The sequence below is a fragment of the Corvus moneduloides genome, chromosome 14 (genome assembly GCF_009650955.1).
Source record: "Corvus moneduloides isolate bCorMon1 chromosome 14, bCorMon1.pri, whole genome shotgun sequence".
Taxonomy (NCBI): domain Eukaryota; kingdom Metazoa; phylum Chordata; class Aves; order Passeriformes; family Corvidae; genus Corvus; species Corvus moneduloides.
Window position 1 is genome coordinate 14936270 of NC_045489.1, and position 26584 is coordinate 14962853.

The following is a 26584-nucleotide window of genomic DNA, read 5'->3' on the forward strand; positions in this document are numbered from 1 at the left end:
ATCAAAATTCAAATGCAGTGGCTGGATTAAATTATTGTTCCTGCCTAAACCTAACAGTGACCAAAATCACACAGTCAGACTCTCATCCCTGTATTCAGACAGAGCAGCTGAAGCCATCTCTGGGCAGGCTGTGGGTTCATCCTCTGCCTGCAGCCATCCCAAACGCCCATTTCACTCTCACAGAATCATTAAGGTGCAATAAGATCTCTAATGTCATCGAGTCCAGCCATTACCTCTGCACCACCAAGTTCACCACTAAGCCTGACTTCAAATGCCACATCCACACAGCTTTTGAACACTTCCAGGAGTGGTGATCCCACCACTGCCCTGGGCAGCCTGGTCCAATACCTGACCACACTTTCAGTGCAGACATTTTCCTTAATATCCGATGTAAACCCTCCCTGATGCAACTAGAGGCTGTTTCCTCTGGTCTTGTCAGTTGTTACTCAGGAGAAGAGACTTCCCCACACCCAGCTACAACCTTCTTTAAGGGAATTTTAGAATGATAAGGTCCTTCACACTTCCCAAGCTCAGAATTTTCCTTGGTATTTATGGTATTTAACAGTATCTGTGACAGGGAATCGTGGAGAAAGATTCTGTACATTTTGACTTGTGCACTAGATTTAGGAAAGGGATTTTTCCACATCACAACCGTTTCCAAAACAAGATTGAAAATCAACCCAATTATATAATAAACTTGCAGAGAATCAGTCACACAAAATCAAGGATATGCCTAATTAAAGGCTTTTACTTGCACTTTTTTGCCCCTGTGTCAGACTCAATCATGAATGCCTTAATAACTAGTTATTTTCTTCCAGCTGACATTCAAAAAGTGATTGCACTTATAGAAGAAAATAGAAACCAAAAAGTAGAGATTTACTATCTACACAGAGAAGCATTGCTAAGGAGGACAGGAGAGTTACACTGTTCAGCGGGGTGGTATGACAGGGCTTGAACTCAGCAAATGCTACCAGAGCCAAAGAAATATTGTTGATTAATATTTTATGTTTTTTTCTTGATTCTATGTATGCAAACAGCTTAGTTCATAGAACAAGACTGAGCAAGAAATTATCTGCTATATAACTAAATAAAAACACTTAATTTGATTGTGCAGTTAAATTTTTCACCTTGGAAAACTATACTTCTACTATCATGTTTATGTTTATTTTTCTATAATTTATTCAACATATGTTTTACTATATAGTGGTTCAATAAGAGTTATTGCTTGCTGCAACTCAAGTTTCCAGCCAGCTGTAGATGTCTTTAAACTATTGCTTTTCAGTAAAGGTATCCTAAGTATCCACATTTACAGATGTCACTGCTTTTACAATCATTTCTTCACTTTTAAGCCTAGGCTGTTAAAACCTTTCTCAGACAGGCAATCCACAATACTACAAAAAATGCCTGCTTTAATGTTATTTTCCCCACATCTAATTTAGAGACAATTAAATAACTTTACAACTCACTTCAGGCTTCGTTTTTGTTGTTTGGTTTTTTTTTTTAATAGTAGCCATCCTATAAGCAGCTTTATTACTGTGTGGATCCCTAACCATTACACTGCTATTAATTAGAAGACCACAGTTTATGTGTCAGTGCAGCAGTGAATGGTAAACACAAACTCAACCACTCTTTGCTGCCCAGTTTAATAATAGCTAATCTGTGTTTACCCGTATTCCTTTCCATACCACAACCAGTCAAAGTTTTGACAAGGAAGTTCTTTGCAGATTGCTCCTGTCTGGAAGTCTTCCAAGTCAAATTGCCTGAAACTTATGTGTATATATCATGATGTGTAAAAGTGCCTTAACTGCTCCATTTAAGCAGAAAAATAAGTAGATATTTCCTTTTGAAATTGGAACAAGAATTGATCTTAGCAGTTTGTCAAAATTTGTGTTTACCAGAACTCTCTTCTTACCCACAATGCTTAAGAATATTAGGATTATTAATGTTCTTCAGGTATTTTGGCTGGTAATGTAGAGGTGGGGCTGGAGGCTCCACTGGACCATGACAAATACCACAAGTACTCAAGAACATCTTGCTTAAAACAATTTTAACACTCAGTGTGCAAAATAAGCAGCAGTGACTTTTTAAGCTTTTTCTTTTTTTAAAACCATCCAGCTACATCTTTAGAAGACAAAAAACAAAGCTTCTTCACCTGCCACTCATCCAAGGCTCGTACCACTTTAATGCTCTCTGTAACAATTCTCCCCCTGATTATATCCTATTTTCTTCAGACAACGAAAGTTTCCATCCATTTTCCATCCTCTCATTCCCAGTTGGATTCCCTAAGCACAGCTCCACATCATGTCCTCCCAGACCCCTTTTCTCCCCACTGTGGCTCTCCCTCCTGCCCCTTCCTCACTTCCCATTGTTCCTGTGCCCTTCTGTCCTGTGCTGTGGGTCCTCTCTCAGTCCATCCCACATCTTTTCCCCCACTTTCATCCTTTAATAACCAGCAAAATTTTCAAACAAATAGTCCTGTTACTAACAACACACAATTTCCAAGGAGTTTGTCTCTCATGGCTGAATAAATTTTAAACTGAATTTACTATGGCTGAAGTGTGAGTGTATCCCTTATGAGAACACTAGAAACTCTACCCAGAGAGAAATACCACCTGAGTGGTATTTAGATAACCAGAAAGGACATAGTTTTGCTCTTATAGAATAACAGAATACCCAGCACACATTGAACGTCCTTAATTAATATCACAAATATTTTTGAGTGCATGATAAATAAGTCCAGTAAAATTTAGACAAAGAGAATAGTGGGGTGTTGGAAAAATATTTATCTATTTCTTCTAATTAAATAACACTGTTGAAAGCTTGAGTTCAAGATGTATTTGAGTGAAGATGCATGAAAACAAGGCATATAAATCAATCTAAAAATATTAAAAAAACCCCAGATGTGGAAATAATAGCAAGGAGATTTTTATCTTTTTTAAATGCAGGGTTGGTTACCTTGTTTGATGAAAAGAAAAGACATTTTTCTGTTAATGAAGACTGAGTTCTCAAAATGGCAAATAAATGGGTTTTAAAAGTGTCAAATATGTTTTGCCCTATTTGTCAAGGGTATAAATATTCTGCCTGGGAATTATCAAGCCATGAAGTCAGGGTTTTCCACAAGAAATAAATATTAAGGCAATTTATCAGTTCCCACAGGAAATCAGTCATAATATTACTTGTAATTCTTCTTCTGTACCATTAATAATCATGTATGTTAAAACATATACTTTATAATTCATGAGATTTGGACAGTAAAGAAGTTCTGAAATTGGACACACCATTTTAGAAACTCATAAATATACATGACAAAAAAGCCATAAATAGCAACATGTCTATCCAGCTAAGAAATGTGCTACTTTTGTGTTAGTATAATAATGCATTGAAATAAGATCAGCCAACTACTGGTGGCTGATGGAAAACGGGATATAGAGACACACACCCTTGAGTATCAGAGATGATGGTGATGCCTTTTCCTGGTCTTAAAATCAAGAGGCATACACAGTTAGAAGGGGAAAAGGGATTTTACCTTGGTATTTATTTTTAGGATCCTTAGGTGCACATGTCCAGGTCATGTGCATCGAGATGCACCCCGCCAAATCTATGCCCCAAAAGATCTGGTATAACATTACAGGTCTTACTAATTAGCAGATCTATCAAAGATTCCCCAATGAGAGGCTCGAGTGAGCCCCCCTCCCCAAGGAAATTTCCCCTGGATGGTTCTATCTTGGTTTACAGAATGTGTTCTGGAGAGGACCTTGGGCTCTGGGGCACACTGATCCCTGGCTACAAAGCTTCTAAAATGCTGAGTCTCTCAGCTTGACAAACAAGTCCAAGAATGCAGGCAAAAAGCACTGGGAATACAGAAGTTGTAAAAAGGTACAATAAGGGTATGAAAGAAAAGGCAAAAATCTTTATGGCATCATTTCCCCCTTTTAGAGACTAAAAAACTACCTTGCTAATGTGCAATGTTAACCATTGGTCTGATTCATTGCCTCTTAAAATCAGAAGAATAATGTAGATTCTATATAAAGGTTCAAACTCAGTCTTCTGTGGTTTTTCTGGGGGAGAAAAAAAAACCACAGAAGAGAAAAAGCAGGGTTTATAATATTATTGTTTTGAATCTCTTCCTGATGAGACACAATGCTAGAGCTTGTAACAAAATAAACTGTTCTTGCTTTCAAAGAAGTGTTGAAGTTAGAACTAGGACCATGTAAAGAATTTCAAAGAGTCTTGAACCAAGGAATGTTCTGAGGTGCCTGACACTAAGGTTGTGCATCCAGCATCCTGGAAGGCTTTCCAGACTTTCCTCTAAATTAGGGACAGCAGGAAGCTGTGCTGCACTTCCCATGTCAGCTAAGAGCTCTGACCCCATGGTCCTGGCTGCCTAGGGTAAGGATGGGTTCTACTTTTTCACTATTCCTTGCTATGGAACTTTTGATAAAACTAATATAATGCCACAAGAACTCTTCAGTTTAAATGGATCTTTGCTTTTAGATGAAAAGCCACTCAGAGCAAAAATAAAAAAAAAAACAAAACCCCACCTTGTTCTAGCAAACAGGAGATGCTGTCTATTGCTCAGGCTTTACAATGATTGACTTGTATGGGGGCTGGAAAAATGAACACCTGGAGCATTTTACTGTTTCCATGTTTCACAGGGAAAGAGAAATTTATTTCCCACAGCAGTGGCATCCTCTACTCCATTTAGGCTGGAACAAAATGGGGGGGGGGGGGTGAGGGGGGAAAGCAAATGGAGCAGAGAGACAAGAAAAGAACTCTTATTATTCTGGTTCTGTCACAGATACAGGAAACTTGTGAGGGACCAGCTCATCAGAAAGAAAGATTTCCACCCACACTGCTGCACACAGGTCAGCCCAGTGAGTGCACAGCATAGTCTGTGTGATGGAAAATAGCACAGGGATAGTGCTGGCAAAGGGAGGGAGGCACTGAAGGGGAACTGCTCAGTGTGTGGGGCAGGTGGGTGACACCTGGGGCTGCTCCCTGCAGACAGAGGCTCTTATGGTCACAGTCAGCCTGGGGGATTTGGGTCTGGCCACTGCTGACCTTTGCCATGATGTTGGGAGCCACTTTGGCTAATGCCCCCTCCAGCAGTGCTTCATAAAGCCCTTGGGAAGGATAACTTCTGGGGGCCCTGGTGTTCTTGTAACTCCGTGGTGCAAACCAGCTTAGGAGTGCTTTTCCTGGATGGCTAAATCAACGGGGATATCACATTTACTGTTCTGGGGGAAGTGCTTCATGTTTTCCTGAGGCTCTGAGCTTAAGTATTTTGATAGCTAAACAGTATCTGCAGGCTGACTGCCATTTCTGAAGGAGTGCCAGACAGTGAGGGATCATACAGTTGAATTTCTGAGACTTAGATGGAGAAAAGGAAAAGAATAAAACAAGTGGAAGTAGTAGCAGGAACTGTGTTACCACATGGCATTTGGAAGTGAATCTTCAAATCAACAGTCTGACTAATGCATGAGTCATTATTCATATTTAAAATAATTGCTAAAAATAACCCCAAAACAAAACAAACAAGTCATGTGAAATTTGAGTAATATATGTATACAAGTTTTCCGTACAAACTAAAAATCACCTGTTCTTAAGCCTTATAAACTGACTTTTGATCAAAAAGCAGACACTAAATTAATAAATTACCCATCTGTGTAGTTCAACCCTCATTTTATAGCTTGCGCCCGAATTTAGATCTTGTGTATAGATTTACTCCTCTGCTACTGCATCCTAATATCACAAGCAATCCCTCAGAAAAGACAGCTCATAGACTTCTGCAAACAGCCAGCTGAATTAAACCTTAGCAGTGCTAACCTCAAAGCTTAATTGATTACAGTGAAAATTAAAGCAGACATATTCCAACCCCAAGATTTATTAGACTACTGTACCAGCAATAGGTTCCTATCCCACTAGGGTCAATATAGACTTTTTATACTTGCAAACAGGAAATACAATATAATTGCACTTCAGAGTTAGATGGATATCAGCTAAGAAAGGACTATGAATGTGCATAGCTAGCAGAAAATGTTATAGGTTCAAAAATTGAACAATGAATGGAAAGCATTACAGGAAAATTATCTGAGATCCATAAATTGCTTTGGATTTAGAGCAAGCACATCAATGGGTGAGAAATAACATCAGAGAATTTAAATTACTTTGTTGTTCAGATACTGCCTAAAATAGCAACCATTTAAATATTAAAGAAAATAATAATTTGTCACGTTATAAATAATTATGATGGTTTTTAGAAACAAGAGAATGTTTAGAAGCTTTATGGTACCTGAATCTTGATACAATGCTTTGACAACCAAAAAACAGCCTTATCAACTGAGAAAATTCTTTCTGGAAAAAACTACCTGAAAGCAGTTTTGCAGAAGCAGATTACTAAATTATTTTTTACCAGTCTGTCAGAGGTTCACAGTACCTTCATCTGCTTCCCAGGTCTTTGCAGTAAGTGACTGCAGAAAACATCTATGCAAAATTCAAGAATTATTGGCTGTGTTTTGAATACACCAATGTGCACATGTAAAGAACTCTGTCAGCAGGGTCAAGTTGGTTATTTACCACAGTAGGAACAGTAGAGGAGGAAAAAAACCCTTAAGTGCTCATCTGACTGAAAACGCATTATTATGACAAGATGGATGAAATTTGAAGATGTCAGATTGTCTTAAATCACAGAAAAAGACAAAAAAGGGGAGGTTGAGGGTGAAGTATATTAAAAAAAAATCTGTAAAACCCAGTATTTTAAAGCAGAAGCAGGGTGAAAGGTTGATATGATCTCAGAGAATGACCCCAGAAGATGAAAAGGGTTTCAGAAAAGAGCAGATGTGGCTACAGACATAGGTGGATGTCCCTAATCTAGAACAGTAACACCCAGGACAGGAATATTCTGTCCAAAGTACATTTTAATGATGAGGAAACACATTTCGAAAATTGTATACAAATCTGTTTATAGTGTTTCATCATCTCCTTATTTCTCTTTAGTTAATTAATACAAAGAACAGTCAATTTTCTATCTTTTTCTTTTTTTTTTTTTTTCATTCTAACCTCACATCTACGTTATTTCAATTACCAGATAAGAGACAAATTGTTAGCACCCATGGAAGTATGGAGCCTGTGGGACTGAAAGTCCTCCAGGGAATCTGTATCAGCTCAGAACTCTATGCCAAAACTGTGAAGGAGAAGCCACTAGGAAGGGAATAGTATCATACAGGAAAAGTCTGAAATGAAAGTGATGCCTTTTCCTGGTCTTAAAATCAAGAGGCATACACGGTTAGAAGAGGAAAAGGGATTTTACCTTGGTATTTATTTTAAGGATCCTTAGGTGCACATGTCCAGGTCATGTGCATCAAGATGCACCCCAGAGTGTATCTCTGTCTGCCCCTCCCCCAACACTGGGTATAACATTATAGGTCTTACTAATTAGCAGATCTATCAAAGATTCCCCAATGAGAGGCTCAAGTGAGCCCCCCCCTCCCCAAGGAACCTTCCCCTGGATGGTTCTATCTTGGTTTACAGAATGTGTTCTGGAGAGGACCTTGGGCTCTGGGGCACACTGATCCCTAGCTAGGAAGCTTCTAAAATGTCTCGTCTCTCAGCTTGACAAACAAGTCCAAGAATGTAGGCAAAAAGCACTGGGAATACAGAAGTTGTAAAAAGGTATAACAGGGGTATAAAAGAAAGGGCAAAAATCTTCATGGCATCAAAAGAAGTTGAGTAGTCTGGGCCCTAAAAACTGCACTGAACTGAACTGTGTTCAGCCTACATTCCACATTTCATTGCAATATTAGAGATGAGGATACAATCGAGTCAATCCAAGCACAGCCCTAAACCCACGTGTTTCTGGTGGGAAGTGAGCAGAGCGGCCTCGATTTACATCAGGTCACCACCTGGCTCTGGAGAGCTCTGAGAACACAGGTGGCACTGTAGAAAGGAACAGGGAAACCTTATTGTTCACATAGAAATGTGGAGCTCACACTGGGATCAGGTGTTTGCTGTCCTGCTCAGCGCGGTTATGCAGGAGGGAGAACAGCTCCTCATTCGCTTTGAGACTTTACTGCTCCTGCAGACCAAACACAGTGTGACACCCCCCTCAGGTAGCACAGAAAGTTATGAAATTAGGGGCAACTACTGAACAGACATTTTTTTAAATTTTGTGAGACATTTAAATTCTAATGTGTGATATTTAGTGATAAATTCTTAAAATTCATACATCCTTTTCACCTTCACTTTTCGTTTGGGTTTGGTTTTTTTTTTTTTTTTTATTTTTACAGACCAACTTTGAGGATGGGAATATTTCTTTTACTGTTTTCCCACTAAAGATTTTCCTTTCATTGCTGTTGCATACATGTGGTACAAAAACAAAGGCTATCAACTCTGATTACATTATTTACAGTACCAGAAACCCCACAAAACAAATGCAGTCCAAACACATTATAAATTCAGTGAATGATAACAACCTAAATATAAACAAGCTTCCATATAATTGCTAATGTTTTCTAAATTAGATTTACTCAAGCATACACATCCTTGTAGGTAGTGTTCAAGTGAATCTCTCTCCTAAGAGTGTGTCCACCAGGAAACTGAATGGCTCAAAAGAGGTGAATGATTCAGATGCATCATCAGGAACAACAAGATCCCAGTGCATTTAGTCATATTTCACTGCCTCCTACATAAGTAATTTAATTTATTTGCTATGCTCTCAATCCACTTCTCCATTATTACCAAAAGAACTGAGGCTTGAAAATCATCTAAGTATCCATGGATATAGAAATACATTATGACAGGTGACTGTGCAAAGAGGTGTGGTGGGATGAGGTTTATTCCAGCCTGCTGTGACTCTTTTTTAGCAGCTATCCTGTCTCCCTCTTTAGTCACTGAGTCTCTCCTCGGAGAGCAAGAAATGCCCTCTGGCACTGATTGTATATTGGGTTTGGATACATTAAGTCCCTCTAATTCCCCTTGGCTAAGATGCTGAATATAAGTCACACTAGGCACAGAGCCTTTGGTAAAATGCAGTACATCGGAGTCCAGGTCCAAAGGCTTTAAATTATTAGATTCATTCTTAGCAACCAGAAACTCTGTGACTTGGGTAAACAAACCTCTCTATATTCCTGGAATTGAAGGCAATCAAATTTCATTTTCTTTTAGACAGTTTATTTGCTATTACTGTCACAAATTGAGTTCATTATCAAATATTCCTGTGGGACAACCAAGACTGGGCCTTTGTATATGCAGCACATGCTGCACAACACAGCAAATTAACCTGGGAGCTCTCTAGTCTCCGTTGCTCCAGGCTATGTTGCAACTGAAAATCTTAGGGGGATTTGAGGGTCTTGAATGAAAGATTATGTTTCAGTTTAGAATAGGTGTTGCTGACTATCTGAATGTGTTATTGCCAAAAGAAAAATGATTTCCCCTGTCTATCTTTTTGGATTTTTTTTTCTTTTTAATGACTACAATAAATTTCTTTGACATACACCTTAATTATAGAAAGCATTACCAAAGTGTGTGGTGGCATAGGAAATACAGATATTAAAATCACAAGTGACACTAAGCACAGAAGGGTCTCAAGCATGTTGGAGGACAGGTCTACAATTCAAAATTATTTTGACAGACAGAAAACACTCCAGACCAAAAATAAGATGCCATTCAATAAAGATAGCTGTAAAGTTTAACACTTGGGCAGGAAGAATAAACTGCAAAAATACTGGATAGGGAACAATTCACTAGGCAATGGTGATGCTAAAAGCAAACTAGGAACTGGAATAGCTCTCCAACCCCAAGGTACTGAAAAAAAAGGAAAAGGTTAAGGGAGGATTCATAAGTGGGCCTATTCTTTATTGGATACAGGACAATGGCCTCTTCAATTCACAGACCAGAGCATCAGCTGTGGTTCATATTGAGAACTGCTCTTCAACAAAGATGAGAATAATGGTCCGCAGTGTCATTTTCTGATTTCTCAGAAGAGATATTTTCATTTTTAAAAAAAGTCCAGAATGTGCACCTTTTTCTACAAAATAACATTACTGCCTGTATTTGAGAATATAAGAAATAATTTACCTTCTGAATTATTGTTTCCCATTTAATACAGAGGTGACCAAAAAAAGAAATCTTTCACATCAGCCAGGAATTTGACATGTTTTTAATAGCACATAAAATAACTGGTACTGCTGTATCCAATCTATGCATTAAAAAAAAAACAAAAAACCAAAAAAACCAAAAAAACCCCAAAAAACCCCCATAAAAAATGCATGTAAAAATTCTGAAATGTTTTATTCCATTTTGCTGACCTGAAATGAAATGTTTCATTTCAGCTGACCATTAACTGAGTTGGCCAACCTCAGTCCCTTTGCTGCCCAGTGCAAACAACAAAACCATGGCCCTCCTTGGCCAGGTTTCTGTTCCCCTTCCTTATTGTTGGCTCAAACACACAAGAACTTGGGTTGCTCAGAAGAAAATGGGTTCCTGACAGAGAATTTCACTGACATAGACTTCTCCTTTGCAGAAATGCTGGACTTAAAGGAAAACCCATTTAGCAGTGAGAATGGATTTGAAATGTAACCAAAGATCCTCAGATTTTTACCTTTGTCAGAAAAAAATATTATTCTTCCATCCTGACTAATGTTACTTATCTCCCAGAGCTAGAGGTCTATCTTTAAATCCTTGTGCATGCAGAGCATCCCACAGGAAGCTCAGATAACCCAAAACTGCTAAACATCCCTTCGTGGAGAAAGATCCTGTTGCCCATCCTCTCTCCATCAGCCTGCTGATTCATTAAAACACACAAAAGGTCACAATTCCAGTGTGACTCCCAGTATAACACCATAGGTTTCAGGGTCTTCCAATCTTTTTCCAGTGAGGTTTAGATTTTTGCAGCTGGAAAGTGAAAGAGAGCTCTACCGTTGACTTTCGGAAGGATATTTGCAGATCAGCTCTTTGTAATTTGCACTGAATTATTAATGCTGAGCTGACTGATTAATTCAGAGTGTGTGTGCTGGTTCTACCCGAGCGTACTGTGCTCCACAGAGCAAAGGAAATCGGAGCAGATTGAGAGGGGCAGAACTTGAGAAGCTTCTTTGCTGACCCCTGCAGTCACAAGCTCATCCTGTCAGGTTCTGCCTTGGACTACATCTATTTTGTACCCTGTTTGCACAACACGGAGCTCAGGAGGAAGTTAAATATGGCCTAAGTCTACATTCTAATGCAATTCTAATGCACCACATTATTTCTAGTAATAATCTCCCCCACAGAAAGAACTGATGCATATTATCAAGCATGAATATATTTAATGATTTAAAAGAGAAATGAGTTCATTAAAATACTCATTCACCTCAACACAGTGCGAAGACAGAGGAACAGATGAGGAAATCATTTTGGTTTTTCAAACAATAAAAAATGAAATTGAAGTAACTATTTTGATACCAATTATTATATTCACATCTCTGTTTTCAAAGATTAAAAAATATTAGACATTGACCAATCTACCCGTCTGAGGTGTACCTATATCATACATACACACATGCCAACACTGAAGTTTATGTTCTCCAAATTTTCTAATGCATGGTTTCCTTTCCTGGCATCTGCCTCCTTCTTGATTTGCTGCCTTCTCCAGCCCCTCTGGGCTTCCCCTGGGGCTCCCCAGCCCTGGGACCCTTGCTGCTGCTCTCTCTCTCCCACTCCTGAGCCAACTCATTCTCTTCTACAAATCTGTGCCCCCATTTCTTAATCCCAGACCTCTGCTTTTGCCTCCAAGATCAGATATGTTTTCTACAACTCCTACTGTTCCACATCCCCACCTGCACTTTGATTTTCCTTCCTCCTCCTCCCTCTCAGTGATTTTGGCTCTGCCTCAGCTCCTCACACCTGCCTCCCACACCTTGCTGGACTCACTGCTGGGCTCCCAGTTCAGTCCCAGTGCACTCTGATCATTACCAGTACTTGACCCCCTTCCCTAGGGAGCAGCTCCCATCTGCTGGGAGTCCTTTAATGATGCCACCACTAGGGCATCCTCCTCTGCTCTATCCATCCTATGCCAGCTGCTCTCTCCCTGAGTAGGGGGATCAAAGTAAAAATATGGAACTTCTGACAATTTTCTGAGCTGTACAAGACCAAGAGTTTCTATTCATGAGAACACCACACTATTTAGAGCAACAGGTAAAAACAAACAACTAACAAACAAAAAGAACCCCTAATGTACTCAGCTTGTTTTGGAAATCACATAGATCTACCAGGGAAAAGAACTACTGTGAACTCCTAATGATATATAAATATTCCCTCTGGGAAAATAAATAAAACAATGCTCTTTTTGTAATGGTAGATATAAAATCTCATAATATAAAAAACCCACCTTGATGGTTTTTAAGCTTCTCTGTGTTTCTTGAAGATGTTTGTATAATGAAGAATTTCTGAAGCACGTGAATACTAAAAGATAATGAATCATAGTTCCTTACTTGAGTGATCAGAGAACATGCAGACCCCAAATAAGTTGGATTTGAAGAGCATTAGTCCTATCTAGATAAAACCAGATTTTTCAGACAGGTGTTTGGTACTTAAATAGACAATGTCTCATCAGCTAATTGAAACTTCAGCTGCTGTTTATTGGACACTTGCTCTTTCAATCTAAAAATATAATGAGTGTTTTGTCTGACTATTGATACCTTTCAGAAAAAGTTTAGTTGCCATATGAACGTGAACTAAGGATGATGGAGAGGAGAGGAATCCATGTAAACTATTTAAAACACCATCACATTGCAGAGTAAATCTATTTGTCCTAATGAAACAGGTGATGAATACAAATACGAGACAAAAATATTCTAATGCTAATCAGACATAGGATTAGAATCAGATTTTACTGCAGTTACCAAAGAAGATAAAGCCTTTAGGAAAATGAATCACCACACATAAGAAAACTTAGGTTTCCGTGCTTCATCCAGGTGAGATCCTCAGGCAGAGGAGGACCAGTCAACTCTCACACTGCAGCTGGCATTTTCTGTCTAGTTATTCTGTTTCTTTCCTTAGACATAATAGTGAAAGAAATATAATATTCCAGGCCTGCAAAAGAAAATTCCAGTGACAATATTTGTATCCATCTTCACATGAAGAAAGGCTGAGAATTCTTGACTTCTGCAAGTCAGCCTGTGCCTATGTATAAGATTTCTTGATCTATGCAGACTGAAACAAAGGAGAACAAATTGATGGCTAACTGGAAGACTGAAAGGTTAACATCAGTTCTGAATTAAAGCTATGAAAAGGAAAATTATTTCTGAATATTGAAAAATATTTTTTAATTATGTGTTCTGTTAAACAACAGGGGCACGTGCACTCGTGGAAGCAGAATTATGAGGTGACATTTTATAATTGAGTGGGAAAACTAATTTTAAGCATCCTTCAGGGCATAATTTTTCATTGGATAAAATACAGGAATGGTATTTTATTTTAAATTGTTTTTATAATTCTAAGATGAACTGAAAAATTACTGGTCTTTAACCACTGCCTTTTCTATTACTACTTTTTCAATCAAGTTTTTCTTTGTTAAATCTCCCCTTTGATCGGGTATTTCTGATAAGACAGGACTTGCTCTGGGTTTTCAAATGTGCAGCAGGAAGACATGCAGACAGCTGAAAGGGCTTTTTAGAATCGTTAGATACCTAACAGCAACATTAAGTGCCTAAAGTCACAAAAATACAGGTCAAATTTTCTACTCCAAACTCTCTAGCAGCATTTACAGACCTGTAAAATTCCCTTCTATAGAAGGGTCTTTTCCTTATAAGTATTGCCCTTTCCAGATTTAGTATCTGCTGGGCATGAAAATACAAACAAATTAAACTTAGAATAAGGCAGCAAATACCACAGATTTTAGGTGGTTCCCCCTTGCCCATGATCCTCTTCCATCACTGTGATGGGTCCAAAACCTGGTCTCTGGTTTGGGAAACTGAAAAATTCCTCTAAAAGTACCATGGCTTGGCCTACAAAGATGGCAGCATATAAATGTCTTCAAAACTTCAGTTTAATACATTCTCTGGGAGCATTTCTGTTGTATTTTCTCTGTACATGTGTGATTCTCTTCCACTCTAATTTTTCAGCTTTAATTTGTCCTCTCTGAGCATATCATCCATTGTTAGGTTTTACTTTTTTCTTAAGATGAAGGGGAAAGCCTCAGTCAAGCAGACTCTTATGAAACCAGACAAAAGAAAGAACTAAAATTACAATAGACAATAAGATAATGTTAAGAAAAAAACCCTGCAATTTTGTGAGGAAAAATCTATATATTCTTCATCCCTGTAAACAGCTGCAATATCCTCAGGATATTTCCTCCTGTGCCCATTCACTCACACAGCTGCAACATCTTCAGTTCCTGTATCTAAACAGAGATTTTTATCAAACTACCCAATTAAAGTAGTCTGAAAAGAGGGGGAGAAAATGCCTTATATAGTTCACCGTTTTTGCCCAGAGGGCAGGTAAAGAACCATCTTTTTTTTTTTTTTTTTCTGTATGTAGGCAAGTAATATAAATAAGAAAGCATAAATAGATTCCCTGCCTATATTTGTGTCAAAATGGCTATAGTTTCTCATTTCAGATTCATTATTTTGGCTATTTTTATTGAATTATGCCCTGTCACTGTTAATTCAAATAATGTGAAAGTTTTACTGTGGTTTGTTTTTTTAAATACCTGTAAAAACTTCATTGGTGTTGATAGAAGCAGACATAAGTCAATAATGAGAGTTAAAAAAAACCCAAACCTGTCTCAAGAGCTATTCTTTACTGGATAGAACTAGAACAATTGAATGTTGAATTCTTTCAATTCAGAATAAATTATGCAGAATAGAGGAGATCCACAACATTTCATTACGGCTTTTCAGAGTTACAAAATATTAAAAAAAAATTTTAAAGACCCCATTAAATAACAATGGCTCAGGGGTTTAAACCTTCATTTCACAAAAAATTAAGAAGAAAATTACTTTAATGAGAAAAAGATGCAACTACTCAAGTAAGTGTACCCAAAATAAGAGTATGAATGCCTACCTGACTGAATAAATCCTCTAACTAAAAAATTCCTCTTGTAAACCCACCTGGAACACGTTGTTGTGAACAATTAATAATTTTGGCTCAGAAATTCAGTGGTTCAATCCTACTATGCCAACCAAATTTCTTGCAAAAATGTATAAGAAGTTCAGAAACTGGCAAAATTAGCACATTATTTGGTTTGATTATACTGTCCTAATGTAGGTATAGTAAATATAGTAATTGAATGAAAAATGTGTCAACAGAACCACCAAATTTTGATAGCGGGATTAAAATTGTAGTTTAGATTAAGAAGAATAAAGTGTTTCAATGCTTGTGGCCAGCATGCCAGAGGCAGTGAAGTAGTGACACATCAAGTGAGATGCATCTTTCTCTAGGCTTTCCCAATAACTTGGGACACTGAATGAGTTCAGTCAGACAGGCTGGTGGGGATGATGGAAGAGGTGCTATAAGCACTCGTTCACTGACTAAAGCAGCCTTTCTGGCTTTGAAATGAACTGATCCAATATACAGAAGGTTTTCCTATTCCAATTCAACCAGAATTTTAAAGCCACCCTCAAGCGTTCTGAATCAAAGGTAACATAAAAACTGCTTTTAGCAAAACTGAGGAAAAGAGCATCAAAACTTCAAACCTCAGCCAAACAAAGGAAATGAACAAAAAGAAATCCCAGAGCAGAATTATACTCAATGAAATCCTGCATTAATGTTTAATCTGTTGAGCCACAGGGTACCTTGTAGGCAAGTCAGTTAATTTTTTTCCTGCACTGCAATTTCCCTACATATAAAATAGGACAGAAACATTTACTTAGTTGCAGTGGTTGTGAGAATTTAAACCCTGCACACATCCCTGCTTTGCAGGCAGCAACAGCCATTTGCACAGTGCTGGGCTGGGGGAAGTATCATTAATCATAAAGAACATTAATCATAAAGAAGAGATCAAACATTTTTCTGAGTTGTTCTGACAAAGATAATTAATGCTAAAATCCAAGAAAGAACTTCAGTCTACTTGCAGTTCTTCCAGCTTTGGGCATCTCGCTGACCTGCCTAAATCAGAGGCCTCATCATTCTCTGCTCCCTCTGCAGCTTTTTGGGTGGGAGTGATGCTCCAGATTGCATTCCAGATCCTGCCTGGTACAAATCACCCTCTGCAGCTGCCTCCTCTCCACACACAGTCTCAGGTGAGCACTTCAGGTGTCCCAGTTTCAAACAACAGTTAAAAAACCTTCTTAAGGGAGAATTCAGGTAATAAATCCAAAAATTATGGTAGGTATCCCAATGTAACTGGGAACCATCCAATTTTTAATCTCCAAAACTCAGGCTTCATTTTTAACAGCACAAATGTCGGCTCTTGCACTAACAATGTCTTACCAGCACCCCCAGATTTGTGTGTAACACTCCATGCCCTGAAAACTCCAGTTTAAGACTGGCTTACACCCAGTTTTACCCATGCTGCAGGTGCATCTCTTAAAGCTCTTATATTTACACTGATCTATGGTGCATTCATAAACAAGCATGCTTTTACTCTATTCCTTAATTTCATGTAAAATTTGAGGACTTGGAGCTGTCGTGCTGGGACACATGCAACAGAGGTTAGAATTTTCACTGTTAACGAGGACACAATTTAATGACCCTGAGTATGGGTTGTAAGAGACAATGCTATGCCAAGTTAATGGTGTTTTCCTGCAAAAGCCAATTACTTTAGTCTACAAGGATAATCTATTTCATAGGAACAAGACAGGGTCACAGAAAGATTTCCATATTTTATAATTATCTTTAGGAAACAAGCAAGGGGAAATACAAAAAGTGTTGCTGATAATACAAGGCACCAGGAAAAAAAACCCAAAAAACATAGGTGAGGCTCCTGTAAGAGGCATTTGTTGCTAGGAGCAGGATGGCTTCACTATTAAAAATCCTTTTCTGAAGACAGAAAAGCAGGAAATAAAAATAATTCTTCAACAAAACAGCTAAAAATATCTTTCAAATGTTCTTCCCAATTTCAAGCATTGGTAGGAGTGTTGAGGTTTTTTCCCCCCTCTCATGTCTCCATTTTCTCTTTTTTTATTGGTTGACTATTTCCCTCTCAAAATTTTTCCTATCAATATTTAAAAAAAAAAGTTTTCTTTGCTGAAAGAACAGTAGTACTGAGAAAATCGCATATATTTTCAAACCAAGAGAGGCCAGTTACATCCACTGACCCATTGATTTTTCAGCTACAAGGTAATTATAAAGCCTCTGGGTTCTTAGCAACACATGGAAGAAGAAAAAAAGTTTAAATCATATTCTTCTCCAGTGAGATATTCTACTTGGAAATAGATTTTTATTTAAAGGAATATTATGAGGGAAAAAAACCAGAAACAACCTAACTTCAGTCAGTTCTCTTCCTGTCTACTATTGTTGAGGCAGCTTCAATGGTTCCCCAGGGCAGGTGATTGACTCTCCCAGATTCTACAGCTCTCTGTAACAGCTCTAGAAAAGAGAAGCAACTTTTTGGAGAAATACATTTATGAAGTTACAGAGTGCCACAGGTTGGAGTTTATTTGCCTGTGCTCTGAATTGTATCAGGTATGTCTTAGCAGAACTGTCCTTAATGCAAATAACAAGAATATGAAAGCTTCGATGGCTCCCCTCAGACCTTTCCATTGAAATGCAACATAGTCATGTACCATGCAGAAGCTACATACTAAAAAAAAAAGAGAAAAAAATAAAAAATCCATATTTTTCTCAAAGTAGAACTTGTGTCTAAATGATGGAATCGTTTTACAGTGGGAAAGCAACTATATGTCCTCACATTCACTTTTTCCTTGAGCTGCATGTTCAATTATTGCTTAATGAGGAAACACCTTTCTACTTCCTATAAAGTATTGGTTCACTTCCTAGTTAGACATCTCTGTGTGCTGGCACTCAGCCCAAAGATATTATTGTGGCTTCTCCCTGTACTTCAGAAATCTCACAAGCAGCCTGCTGGATGTTTCAGGTGTGATGGTTTAATTATGAATAAGGGTAACAGGGTTGCCTGGGGATTATTGGTTTTTTTTTTTCTTAATTGGAGAAAACTTGGCATGGAAACAAGATATCAGAGGAATATGATTTGCTTCAATTAAAAAGGAAAGAAAAAAGGTAAATTTGCCTACACAGAACCAGCTTTTCAGACCAACATATAAATATTAAATGCATACATGTACCATTAAATGAGAAGCAAAAACAAGACAGTGCTTAACTGGTATTGCTATCCATACTGTGCCTGCAGATTTTACACCCTCTTTCACAAATGATACTGCAATGACTCCAGGATGAAAATCAGAAGCTATTCCAGAGCCAGCTAGAAGGTGACAGCATTCAGGAACAAAAGGACTCTGCAGCCACCCCTACCCAGAACAGAAGGAACGGGGACCACTGAACACAGGTATGTCCCAGCCACCATTTATTACTGCCACATGCCCTGCTAGCATCAACTGCTGGGCACCTAGCTGTGAAGAAAGCACATCCCTTACATTTTCTCATTTTCAACTGTTTTGGCACAAGCAGAAAAGAAAACAAACTCAAAAAACAGTGAAAGCTGAATCTTTTCTCTAGCCCAAGAGGTTAACTATCAGTTATTCTTTTTAAGCCAGCAGCCTGTGTTTTGTGTTAGGAAGACAGATCTAACAAATCTGGATGGTGTATATGCAGGGGAAGTTATTTTTCAGTTTGGGAAAGTGGTACTGAGGCCTCTTCCCTTACGATTTTTTTCAAAAGTAATTTCCAGTAATACATTAAACTGAAATTCAATTACAAAGCAAATATATCTCAGCTAATGTGAATATTGGCTGGGCTAGCAAGGAGAAAGAAAGGGAAGATAGAGTTACTGAACACCAAAATATGGTGTGTTGTGAAAAAGATTATTTCTAGGTTTATTCCGTCATACTTGGAAGTCCAGGTGGCACTTCAGTGGACCAAGAAGCACTGAAAATTATTTCTAAATTCTGCAGCATAAACTCAGAACTAAGAGAACAACTTTGAGTGGATTTTTATGGTGTTTAATGAGAGATATAAATAAAAATTAAATGCCTCTTCATAACCTCAATAATGTGTGATATAGCAATTCTTTGCTTTCATTGCACAAAGAGAAAAGGTCTTTCACATGTGATCTTTAGTTGTAAAAAGCAGAGGAGCCTAAGTGTACATGGAGCACAGCTCGCTTGAAGGAACACATGTGATTTAGGAAAAAAGGCAGTTTATTTTTAAATAAATGGTTTTGAAAACAAAACCTGTTTCTGGAAAAAAAAAATCCTAATATATTGCTTTGGAGAAATGATAGACTGAAAATATGTTTACCAGAAGTGGGAAAAGTAAAAAAGGATTTCTAGGTCCTCAAAGAAGCTATAGTGTGCTTTTCTGCATCTTATTTTCCTCTGAGTGAGGAACTTCAGCAGAACAATTCTTCAGCAAAGCACCACAGTCCTGACTGCTCCCAAAGACACCAACATGGAATATGAGAGACCACAGAAGAAAATAACAGATATTTTCTAACAAGTTCCCAAGCTTTAATCCCTCAAATTGTCACATCTCATAAAAACAACACGAAATTTTTAACTCCCCTGTCTTGTCCTAGTCTCACACCCCACACAAATCAAAATAAGTAATGGCAGGAAAATAAATTATGACTATCCAAACAGCAAGAGCTTTGGGGTTCACAGATTGCATGGCAATAGTTCTTATCACTACCTGGTTTGTCTACTCAGTGTAATAGGTACAGTCCATGACAACTGACTCATAAAACTTAGATATTTGGACAGCAATTAAAGTCAAAGACTATGGTAACACTTCACAGCATCCTTAAAAATGTTCTTATGGGTTCGAAAGCACGTTATTCTCTTCTGAGACAATTCATCTAGCATTATTCTGAGACCACATCTACCTCTGGTTTCTGATTTCTACGTTTTCTGAAGATCTCTTCTCCATAATGCCCAGCAGTTCAGCCAACACCCTCTTGTCCAGTATTACGGATGCTTGAATGTCCAGCAAAGAGATTCCATGGAATCTACCCTGCAATAAAGACAAATACATTTACCTGTCATCTGGCATATACAGCTGAGGCTCAGACAAATTCACTTTGTGCAAATTTAACTTGTGTTGAGCCAACCAAAATGAATTATTATCTCAGAACAACTGACAGATGACTAATAGGTGAAAATAAACACGAGGTTAATTAAATCTTTTACTTGTAATAGGATGGATAATATACTTTTCTTTTGGCCATGCTGTTCTTACCAGAATAAGAGAAGCATTCAATATGTTCTGCTTCCAAAGGAAGAACGGAGGCTGTAAATTTTAAGACAGTTGTGGAGCAGCTCTAGAAACAGTTGGCAGATCATACCAGCACCTAAGGACCATCAGTTGGGAGAAAAACATAATGATTTTCTGACAAAAAATTCAATTTCTGAAGGAAAAAAAATTCTCTGAGAAGATGCTAAGTGTCCACTGGAAATTAATAAAATGTAGTGTTTTACTGGGAGTCTACTTGACCCTGATGTTTTGACAACCTAACTGCCTCTAAACACCTCACTTTGGTCGGATTAAACCAGTATCAAATGCATTTTGTTATGTTAGCTCTCCTGATGTGTATAGTAATCCTGCATCCCTTTTTTGCCCTGTCAAAGTACTCAGAGGATAATTTTCATGGACCATTTTCCACCTGAAATTGTCAGCATTAAAGTACCTGCTCTGTAGAACTGTCAAGAGTCCCTCTATGGCCAATGAAAGGAGGAGTGGCAGTGCCATCCCTCTGGATCGTTCTTCTCTTTTTCTTCTCTCCTTCTCTCCCTTCCCACTATAAGAGAGCACCTCTGGGACCACTCTACAAAATATATGTTATTTTTTGGCACATCTTGAGCTGCATCAAAAGTAGTGTGACTGTGACCAGTAGGTTGAGGAAGGTGAGTCTGCCCCTTTAGTCCAGTGTTGAGAGACCCCAACCAGAGTGCTGTATCCAGCCCTGGGACTCCCAACATAAAAAAGACAGAGCTCCTCAAGAGATTCCTGAGGAGGACCACAAAGATGATCAAAGAGCTAGAGCACCTCCTCTATAAGGACAAGCTGAGAGAATTAGGATTGTTCAGCCTGGGAAAGAGAAGAGAAGGCTCTGGGGAGACCTTAGAGCAGCCTTCTAGTACCTAAAGGGGCTACAAGAGAGCTGGTGAGGGACATTGTACAAGGGCATGGGGTGATAGGACAAGGGGAAATGGCTTTACACTGAAAGGAGGTAGGTTTAGATAAGATATATGGAAGAAATTCTTTACTATGAGGTTGGTGAGGCCCTGGCACAGGTTGCCTGGAGAGCTTGTGGCTGCGCCATCCCTGGAAGTGTTCAAAGTGAAGTTGGGTGGGGCTTTGAGCAACCTGGTCTAGTGGAAGCTGTCCCTGCCCATGTCAGGGGAGTAGATCTGGATGATCCTTAAGGTCCTTACCAACCCAAACCATTCTGTGATTCTATGAAACTAAGTCTAAGGAACTTCTGAAAAAGCACATGGGCACTTTTGAAAATATTGCCCTTTATACCTTTAGTGAAAAGCATTTTCTTCCTGTCAAACCTAAAAACCAGATGAAAACGGAAAGAGCCCTGTTAGGTAGCTAACATAGTCAGCACCACAGTGACTTGGACTGAAATGCCTGTTTTAATCTTCCCAGAGTAAGTTTCCTGAACTGTCTCTTTCTGTTGTTCTTCTCACTTTGAATTTAATAGCAGTTCCCCCTGAATGACAACCAAATGCTGCGTCCTCCAGAGCTGGCTGTATCCACTCATGCAATTGCTAACTCACCTACCACTGAGAGATCCAATTACCCCACCTCCTCTTTCATGTTCCTTAGTCATTTCAATCTGCAGCTGCACTTCTGCTAAGGTTCTCTCTTGTTTCTTCCCCACTTTCCTTCTCCTTTCCCTCATGGTTATATTTATCTCTGACCTTCATGCTATTTGCCAGATTTATTTTTTTATTGTTGAATTTCACACCTCAGTTTCTTTTTTTGTAATATGGTGCTTTCTGAGCAATGCTGTGGAGCAGCAGCTTTCTCTTCTGCCTTCTTGCTTCTTTACTGGGAGGGCAGCCTGGCTCCCTGTCTGGTTTAATATCGGAATCCATACTGCAATCAGGGGTAAATATACTGATTTTCTTTTTACGATATTGTACCTTCATGTGAAAAGAAGAATCCTGTAAGACAAAGAACCATTTCCAAGGACCCATTTCAGAACCTTAATGGAAATTTCCCTGAAACTTGTCTTACCCTCTGTCTTTCATTCTCTCAGTTTAAGCAATACACCTGAGATTATGTTTGTCAGGGATCTTGTGCCTTTCCATCCCTGGCACCGAAGGAACTAAATCAGTCAGTAAAGACTATAAAAAGTTCTGGGGTTTAATTATGAGCTAAACTCAAATATCACTGAACGTGCTAAAACCCCAGGGGAAGCCACATAATACAACCTGTCAAAGCCTCAGTCTGATCAAAAGTAAATTACACCAAAAGTTAATTGTTGGGAAAAGACAAATTTTTGTGTATTCTGACTCCGTTTTAAATCATTCTATTTAATAATCATAGGGTGAATTTATCGGATTTTTAAATGGTTAAGATTGCTAGCATGAAATACAACTAGCTACAGATGCTCTGGGAAAGCAAAAGCAAGGTATAGCTGCTTCCAGAGAATTTTTTCCCAAAAATTATATGCTTAAAATGATGCAATTTCAGTCAATACAGAATCTATTGACTGTGCTTCTAGTGTCTTTTGTTAAAAAAATAACAGCAGCCTTTCTCTACTCTATCCCTCCTCCCCGATTTTCTTGCATGAATCAGATTTTTGGCAAACGGGCTGCACTCTCCTTTTATCTGAAATTTCTCCCCATATGTTGAACAAGATTTAACCTTTTGTACCCATTTATTACATCACCAGGCCCACATCCACTGCTATACATTGGGAAAACAAGCAGCACAACAGTGAACAGAATGGTAATTACAGCCCTGGCTCCACCCCAAGCCTTTCTACAAATGTGTGAGCATGCACACACACGGAGTCAGAAGGGAAGGACAAACACAGATCTTGATAAATTATCTGTGGCTTAGCAGAGGTGATCCATGGAGTTCACTTTCCTGTTCTCTTCAGAGGGAGTCACCTTGCTTGGTCTAGGACTTGGTGGGGACTTACAAACTGCTGAGGCTGATTCTCACACACGAGCTCAACACCTTTTTTCTCATGAGCATGGCTTGTCCCCACGTCCCCACGGTCCACTGAAGGTGCTGCTCTGTTATAATCGAAATACACAAATTCATTTGCATTAGATCAAATCAAACATTGCCTGTTCCTCACAGGAATGAGCTGCCAAACTGTGAATCAGAGCATAAATCGACCAGAAATACACTCAAAGAAGTCCTCAGGTCGGCAACTGCTCTTGACTCCTGAAACCCCAGCAGATAACTTTGAGAAATTTGGCAGTAAAAAGTTTCACATTTCAGTTCTTTGCATGACAGCCAAGAACATGGATATCACATGCACTCACTATAATTTGAACTGTACTGAGTCACGAGATTTGTGAATTTGTATCTTTAATAAATTGGAAATACATAATAGACTGTCTGTCTCCCCACACAAGCCCTTTTTATAAAAGATTTAGAAATGTACTGCCTTCAGATAGAAAGGTTACTTAAAGGTTTGATGCAAAGTCTACTCTACCTGCCCATGACTCTAGTCTTGCAAAAAATGATCATACCTGAATTTCATGAGACTACAATGGTAAGTGCTTAGAAAATTAGGGTTAACTTGCTCCTATAAAATGCTTTGTGTACTTTTTAGTCCAAACCAACAGGTGACGAAGATGATTAGCCATCTAGCAAAGAATGGAGAATTCAAATATTCAGCAGGCAAATCTCTTTGGCAAAGAGAGAACTTTCTTAAACAGAATACTTGGTCATTTAGTTTTGTAATTTTTAAATTGAAGATGGTGAATTCTTGTGAATCCATTTATTTCAGGAAAGAACTGTCAAAAAGCTAAAACTTCATTATGGAAAGCTCTGGTCTTTCTAACACATACATGTCTACCTTGGATAACAGTATCTGTAAAGGATCCTTAAAAATACAAAGGATTTTAGCCCCAACCTTTCATCTTAACCTTAAGCGCTATCTGGAGTATGGGACTAGGAAGCTTTCCAAAGATTTAATTGACTACCCTTTCCCTATTACTGCTCACTGACAGTTACATTTTTCTATATTCTGATGTGAGGTAAATTAATAAGCCATGAGCAAAAAAGACAGCTGTGAATAACCTAAACCACCACTGCCTGTCATTGTTCTTCCAGTAAGAGAGGAAGAAAGTAGACATTAGGGAAAATTTTAATAATAGATTTTGACACAATCTGAAATTAGATCTAACTATTCAGAAAAGTAAAACAAAAACACAAAGCAAAAGAAACTAAAATGAGGTTGCCCTGGCTAAGCAAACCAGTGAAAGTTTCACACAGGTATGTGTATACACAAGCACACGAATAAATAAATTCTTAAATTAATTTGAGGCCGTCTGTTGCTAGATAACTGCTGCTTCTACACACAGAAAACAGTTGGGAATACTTTAATATAATTAGGGACAGAATTTAAAGATTCATTTCCTTATTACTGTATTAATTATACATTTTAAATGAGAAACAGAATTGTTGCTCTTATTTAAGAATTATGCCTTAAAAAGCCATGTAAAACATGGTTTTTCAAAGATGAGATAGAGGCACGCTTGGCTTTCTGGGCTGCAAGTGCTCAGTGCCAGGTCAAGCTGAGCTTCTTTTCCACCAGTACCTCCAGGCCCTTCTCCTCAGAGTTGCTCTCAATTCACTCTTGATTCACCCAGCCTGTGTGTTTGTGCTCAGGATTGTCCCGACTCACCTGACCTTGACCTTGTTGACCTTCATGAGGTCCACAGAGACCCAGCTCTCCAGCCTGTCAAGGTCCCTCTGGATGGCATCCCTTCCCTCCAGTGTGTGACTGACTTACACAGCTTGGCATCATCAGCAAATTTTTCAGGGGTGCCCTGGATCCCACTGTCCATGACACAGATGAAGATGTTAAACCGTGCCGGTGCCAATAACGACCCCAAGGAACCTCACTGGTCTCCACAGGGACACCAAGCCATGAACAGCAACTTTGGGTGTGATCATCCAGCCAACTCCTTATCCACTGAGTTGTCCATCTGTCAAATCCTCATCTCTCCAATTTCCACAGATTCATTCTTTCAAGAGGAGGAAGTACATTTGAATTTCTCAGATTACGTTTCTCGAATTACATGAGAAGTATCTTATGCAAATGAGTTAGGTCTTGACTAATAAGACAAGGTATTAATTACTGCAGTGTTTTCTTTATTGTGGGAGAAATATTAAATCATCATGTCAAACATCCAGCATTACATGAATAAACTTAGGTAAGAGTATGTGAGGGTTAATTAAATTATTAAATTATTAAATTCTTACTTAAAGTATGCTACTATTTAATAAATTGTAAAAACACTTTGCAGTTTAATTTTGCCTTCCATAATAAACTAGCCATGGGTGCTACTTGCAAAGTTCATTCTTCATCAATCTCTCCTACAAGCCTGGATTTTTTGACTTCTCAGACTATGCATTTCATGAACATTTGGTATGACATTCTGGTCCAGAGAAATCAACAGGAGGAATGGTATTGATCACAAGGCCAGGATTTTCCTTCCTTAAAGGATGAGACAATTTAAGATGCATTTTGCAAGGATTAATGACTCTTTCATCAAAATCAATACTTGAAGATCTTTCCAGCAGTCTGTGAGGTTGCCACAAGTTATTTATCTGCTTATCTTTGTTCAATATGTTAATAGCTTACTGGATTCCTGATAATACATCTTGGAAACTGTTATCTTCTTTCTTCTCTTATCAGTGACATACTAGGCTACGTTATCAGTGTCCACTAAATAATTTCTTTTGAAACTGTGAGAGGTGAGTAAAGGAAGAAAATGTCAAAAAAGTGATGAAGTGTTTTTCCAGCGTCGAGATTTAGCTTAGTTCTTGTCAAAAATAGGATTCTCGTGTCTAAACTAGGATTATTTCTACATGTTCTTCAGAAATAGAAGTGAAGAAAAATGTTGGTTTAATTAGTTCAATACTGTTAAAATCTAGGAGCAAAAACCCAATGGCTCTAACACCCAACAGAGGAATTTACAAGCACTGACATCTATGCAGACTTCAATTTCCATCAGTAATTTCCCATACCCACTGACACTGCAGGCTGTGCAATTCCCAACAGTATTTAGACCTTGAGCTCATTTAGTCAGGTATGATATTTTTATAAATGTTATAGGACAACTTTATGGGGCTACAGAAAAGTTCATTTCATCCTGCAATTTAAAAAGAAATGAACCCCAAACCTTTCTGTCCTAATAGCAGCTGGCACCAGCAGGGCTTAATGAACCTGTTAATTTACTAATATGCACTAATGAAAATGGTGATTAGTTGCAGGCCATCTGGGTCACTAAAGAGTTGATTTATATCATATTTAGAACGAGAGCTCAGAAAA

At 38.4% G+C, this 26584-nt stretch overlaps 1 long non-coding RNA gene across 5 annotated transcripts in view; it reads left to right on the plus strand.

Moving 5' to 3' along the window:
• The window catches only part of LOC116450876, a 180949-nt gene that overhangs the window by 83110 nt on the left and 71255 nt on the right, over positions 1-26584 (plus strand). For 3 of the 5 annotated variants that reach the window (XR_004242995.1, XR_004242996.1, XR_004242994.1), the window contains exons 6-7: positions 16058-16214; positions 18284-18439. The exons of 1 other annotated variant lie outside the window; for it this stretch is intronic. This is a non-coding gene — a long non-coding RNA (uncharacterized LOC116450876). The remainder of the gene's footprint in view (positions 1-16057; positions 16215-18283; positions 18440-26584) is intronic. One more of the 5 variants, XR_004242997.1, reaches the window with a different exon arrangement.